This window comes from Apodemus sylvaticus, chromosome 12 (genome assembly GCF_947179515.1).
Source record: "Apodemus sylvaticus chromosome 12, mApoSyl1.1, whole genome shotgun sequence".
NCBI classification, from domain to species: Eukaryota; Metazoa; Chordata; class Mammalia; order Rodentia; family Muridae; genus Apodemus; species Apodemus sylvaticus.
This window is the reverse complement of record NC_067483.1, coordinates 98,228,098-98,234,097: the sequence shown is the minus strand read 5'-3', so window position 1 is coordinate 98,234,097 and position 6,000 is coordinate 98,228,098.

The window sequence follows — 6,000 nt, the reverse complement described above, 5'->3', positions numbered from 1 at the left end:
CAGAGCTTAAGAAGGTTGTGATTGCTGGGAGGTCACCAGCGACAGAGGAGTCGTCTGAACATGAAGTGAGTAAAGGTTGTGTTGTGCCCACCAGGCTGAGGGTAAGAGCTGTGACTCCTCATGTCCCACGCCCCAATCCTCCCCTCCCTGCCCCACCCCAGTCTCTGATGTGGTGGCTCTGGCCTTTTCAGCCAAATGATTTTAACACAAGGTTTGGCAGCTGGAGCTGTGAGGTCCGAGTGAGAATGCCGGGCTTCCTCACCACCTCTGCAAAGCAGGGCCTGGAGCCAGCTGGCTGCCCTGTGCCTGCTGGAGATTCCAGACCGGGCTGCTCCCTCTGGTCTCTTCTGACTTTGTCATTTCTAGGCTGTGGTATGTGGTGAGCTGGTGAAGCCCCTCTGGGGATCTTCTGTTTCCATGCATGAACTCATTAGAGACCTCCTGGATGTCTCCTCAGAGAGAGACACTGACATCTCTTACCCTGTCCTTTGCTTATGCCACTGGCAAACTCACTTGGAGAATCAGCCCCTAGTTAAGCTCTCAACATTCACCACAGCAGAGCTCTCTTTATGTTCAGGTCAACTAATAGTCTACCTACTCCTTTTCTTTAAAAACACAAACATTTATTCGTGTGTGTGTGTGTGTGTGTGTGTGTGTGTGTGTGTGTCTGCATATGTGTCTGTGCGTCTGTGTGTATGTATACCTGTGTATGTGCTCATGTGTGCCTGTGTGTATGTATCTCTCAGTGTATATGTATTTGTGTGTATACATTGTATGTGTGTCTCTGTGTGTATATATTCATGTCTCTGTCTCTCTATCTCTCTATGTATCTTTCTTTGTGTAAATATCTCTTTTTTGTGTGTATCTCTGTGTGTATGTGTATCTGTGTGTGTATATGTGTAATTTTCTTTGTGTTGTGTGTATGTACCACATGTATGCAGGTCCTTCAGAGACCATAAGGTTGTGCTGTCATATCCCCTGGAGCTGGAGTTACAGGTGGTTGTGAACTGGCCTTTGTGGGTGCTGGGAACTGAGCTTCAGTACTTGGGTAGAGCAGAAGACGGATCTCCAAGGTCTTAACTCCCTCATGAGTGCAGAGTGAACCAGCACCTGGTACATTTTGGTAGATTAGTAACATACCTGGGTGGGGTTTGGGGAGGATGATTTTAGCAAGTGTTTCATTCACAGTAAAAAATAATTACATCAGTGAATTATTGCTGAGTTCATGCATCTTAGCACATTAGACTCTTGGCAAACATAAAAGGGCTGAGGCCTGTATGTGTCCTGAAATCCATCAACAGGAAATAGTTTACATCTTATTCAGTGAGATATTTTTACAGCAGTGCACAGTTACAGAGATTGATTTTTGAAACAGCTCTCCTTGATGTGTGGTTGTACATAACTGTATTTCTGTGTGGTGGTTTTATCCCTGGTGTAGAATCAGCTACCCTGGCATTCAACTTTCACTAGTTAACTCACTCTGAATAAATTACATATGCTTTACAGTGGTGTTAGTCATCTCTGTTACCATAACAAAGTGCTGGAGACAGTCAACTTGACTAGAACAAAGGTTTATTTTGACCTGTGCTTTGCAGGTGTAGGTCCACAGCAGGTGTAGGTGGGTTGACCTTGTTGTTTTGGGGCAGGTGGTCTTGCCTTCATCTCTGTCACTGTCGGCTTGGTGATCTGGACAAGTCACTAGCATGTACCTCAGCTTACCCAATTTCTCCTGCAAAAAGAGACAATGATAGTGCCTGTTTCATAGGATTGCATGTGAATTAACAGAATTAATTTGTGTAAAGTATTTGGACCCATGTCTGACAAGCAATAAATGCTCAAAAAATGTCACATGCTGTAGAAAATTATAACGGCATGTTTTACACCACAAGGTACCACACTGGGCATCTATTTCTCCCAGAATTACAAATGGGTATGCATTTTGGGACGTCCACTGAGATAATCATGCTGGCCTTTCCTGTTCTCCATTAATGTGAGGGATCACATTAATACCTATTCAAAGTGTCAGCCATCCTTATGGTATAAAACCACCTTGATTCATTACTCTTCTTCTGCAGCTAATTGGCTAATATTTTACGTAGGACTCTCTATGTCTATTCCAGGCAACGTGGACCAGCGGGCTTATTTCACTGTCTCTGTCTAATTTGGGTCACAGGATCTGGGTTTCATGAAACCCAGCAAATTCTATGTCCTGAAGAATTTGATTTGAACTGGATATTTTCTGACCCATGAATATTTGGTAGAATTTTCCAGAAGGTTGAAATTTTATTTTACATAGTTATACTTCCCTACAAAAATCATCATTTTAATCTAAATTCATGTCTATTAGCATACTATTGTATAAAAAATTCTCTTTTAAGATGACCATAGCAAATGCCCCTTTCCAACAACTTACCTTTTATTCTTTCTTGATCAGACTCAGCCAGTTTATGTTCTTTACTAAGTTTTTTTCAGTGACTTAGCTCTGTTGTTGATTAAAGCATATTACATAGACCATGGAGACAGGTAAGTGGTAGTGTGCTTGCCTAGAACTAATGAGGTTCTGAGTTCAAGTCCCACCATTGCAGGAAAATGAGTTCCATGAGTTTCTGATTGTGTATTCATTAAGCCATTCTACTTTCTTTAATTTTTCTGTTTTTACCTTTTAGGTTCTTAATTAGTTGCATTAATGATAATTTTTATGAGCTAGATTTGAGATTATATATTTTCTTAAGATTTATTTCCGTGGTGGTGGAGTATATACATACTCCCAGAACTGGGAAGGTAAAGGCAGGAGGAGTTCAAGGTCATCCTCAGCTACATAGTGGCTAGCCTGGTCTACATGAGCCCCTGTCTCTAACAACCAAAAAGATAGAGAAAGTAAAGGAGGAAGGTGGTCGTGAGGATTAAATTCACTGCCTGGGATTTGGGGATAAATTCACAGTCTGGCACCGCAGCTGGGGAGCTCAGGAGTCACTTCTGATAAGGCTGGAGGTGCATATCCCTTTAACCGCAACGGTTCCTGCTCTATTCATGGAACCCCTCCCAGTGTGCATGAAGAAAGGTCACAAATGCAAACTATACTGGAAATACCAACCTGAAAATGGCCCTGCTGGAGGTCGGGCTTCCTTGGGGACAGATCCCAGTGTGGAGATTGTGTGCAGGGTTTTGGGGAAGAGACTCTAGAGCAACACTTGTGTGAGAGTCAGGAAAGCAGGGTTGGCCGTGAGGAAGCCAACCCACAGAGTGACAGACAGCTCAGAGGTTCTAGGTCTTCCTACTGAGAGGTCCCACACAGAGACCAGTGTTTGTGCTCCTCTTAAGCAGTCATTTTTCATGAGTTTTTCTGGGAAGGGGTGTCCATAGGTGAGCAGCTCCCATTGGCCGAGGGAATGTCTAAACCCAGCTCTTTAACTGTGTGCCACCCTTCTGTATGGGGTCTTGTAACCACATGTGAGTATAGAGAGAAACTTGGCACACCAAAACTTTGCTGGACACACAATGCCTAAAAACCAAGTCAGAATCAAACATTCAAGAAACCGCAGACGTTCTGAGCCATGCTTACCTGTGTTGCCTGGGGCCACTTCACTGCAGCCTTGGGTCTGACCACACAGTGTATATACTTTAAAGTGAACGTGCACGCATGCCAGGCAATACCAACGATAGCTGCCTGAACCAGGTTTGTTCAAAGGACCTCTGCTCTGCTCAGGTGAGAACTCTCCATGCTCCTGTGTCGGGAGCAGTGCGGTCTCTCTGGTTCAGAGTCTTCGACTGCCTGTGAGGCCCAGCACCACAGGGTGCAGAGGGCTTTGACAGGCAGGCCATTGTTGTCATCTAAAAGATGCCAGTCATCCACAGGCATGAATGGTATATGTTCTGTCCACAGAATGATGGACCGCAGCCATTATATTTAATAGGTTGCAGGACCAGGAGCCTCAAGAAAACAAATACAAATCTTCTTTCCTTTTGATTTGGTTCTTTCAGATTTTTATTTCCATTCTGAATGGATAGGCACAGGACTCCTTCTCTACTATAGAATTGTTCACCCCTGGACAGGCACTCCTAGAGTGTATTGATACCAGGGCAGGAGCAGGAAGTGGAGACACCGGGAACTGATTAAAGAGTGTTTGGGAAGAATCAATTCAGATTATACCAACTGAGGTGGAATTCCACGACCAAGCAATGCTGAAACAAAATGGCTGGTCAGTGTTCATCTCCGATGGAGATGTCATGCAGTAGTCCCCCTTCTGGGAGCAACGCCACAGACAATTACAGAAAATTGACTTTATACCTGAATTCCCAAATGAAAGGGAAAAGTTCCAGGCACCTGAATTCTCAAATGAACACCAAAATATTCAGATGTAATGGCCCGGAACAATGCACCAGCAAATTGTGTTCTTTGAGGCAAGCTATCAACACGTGCACAAGTGTTGGTGCTAGAGGGGCCCAGCGGCCTGTGGAGCTGGCTGGGGTTAATCAGGACGGTTTGCTGACACTGAATCTTACTTGCTTTTTATGCAAATGAAGACACAGATTGGGGTTACAGATGGGGGTGAATCCCAGGTGGTGGGATTGGTGCCCTCTTCAGTGGCTTCAGGCTTCCCCCCTTCCATCTCCATCCACCTGGAATCCCCTGAACTACGCACCGGCCCATAGACTGCTGAAGGGAGACTCTAAACTTTCTCTGCAGCTCTGAGTTGGACTAGGGCATGTCTTGATGTCTTCATTTTTAAAGAAGTTTTGATTAGCATTTATTAATTATGTGTAGTAATATAATAATGGGTTTTACAGTGGTGTTTACATGCACGTGTGTGTGTGTGTTCTGATCTTCTTTCTGCTTCACTGTTCCCCTGCTAGCACACCTTTGCTCTTCTCAATCACTTCCGCTTGCCTTCTACGATTCCACTGACAAAGCGCTTGCTATGCAAACATGAGATCCTAAGCTTGGGCTCACAGCAGACGTACAAGAAGATGGGAAGATAGGCCTGGCAGTGTGCACCTGTAAGCCCGTGCTCTGCAGGAAAGGCAGGAGAGTTTCCGGCACTCTTGCCAACTAGTATAATCCGTGAGTTCCAGGTCTAGGGGGACACCCAGTGCTGACTAGTTTGATGTCAAGAGTAGAATGGTTTTAGAGGAGAGAGCCGCACTTGAGTAAATGTCACCATCGGGTGACAAGCCTGTAGACAAGCTCTGGGGTAAATTTTCTTAATTTTCAATTGGTGCTTGATGTGGGAGGACCCAGCTCACTGTAGGTGGTGTTACCCTAGGCTAGTGGTCTGGGTTCTGTAAAACCGCAGGCTGAGCACGCCAGTAAGCAGCACCCTTAGCTGGCCTCTACATCAGCTCCATCCTCCAGCTTCCTGCCCTGCTTGAGTTCCTGTCCTTGCTTCCTTCAGTGATAAACTGTCACTTGGAAGTGTAAGGTGAAACACTTCATTCCCTTCCTAAGTTGCGTTTGGTTATGGTGTTTAATGCAGCAATAGAAATCCTAATGAGGACAGACCCTGTCTCAGACGGTACAGTAGAGAACAGTTGAGAAGCCACCCAACACTGAGCCTTGCTCTCCACATGCACTTACATTTATACAAATTTAAGAACAAATCAAATCCACTCAGAGCCTCTGCCTGAGGTTCCAATAAAGCAGTTTTCTAAGAATAGGAGTCAACGCATGGCGATAGATCAGCATGCCCAATATGTTGTACCCCAGACACTCCAGGCATCACAGTGGACGTGGGACTTAATAACCCACTCTGCCCGCCTAAGTTAACTGGTGAAATGCTGCCTGTGTGTCCACCTCAGCGGCTCCTATCTGCCCTGCTTGCGGCACTCCAGCATTCCTGTCTTTTTGTTTGCGTGGGCTGGCCTCATCATCTTCACCCTGGGCCTCTGTATATTTACCTCTTACTGTGCCAGTGGGAGTTCTCCCCACACCCCTCCGAGAATGACTTCTTTTTAAGAAACAGCTTCTCACGAGCAGGAGCTATCAGCTCATAAGGTCATGAC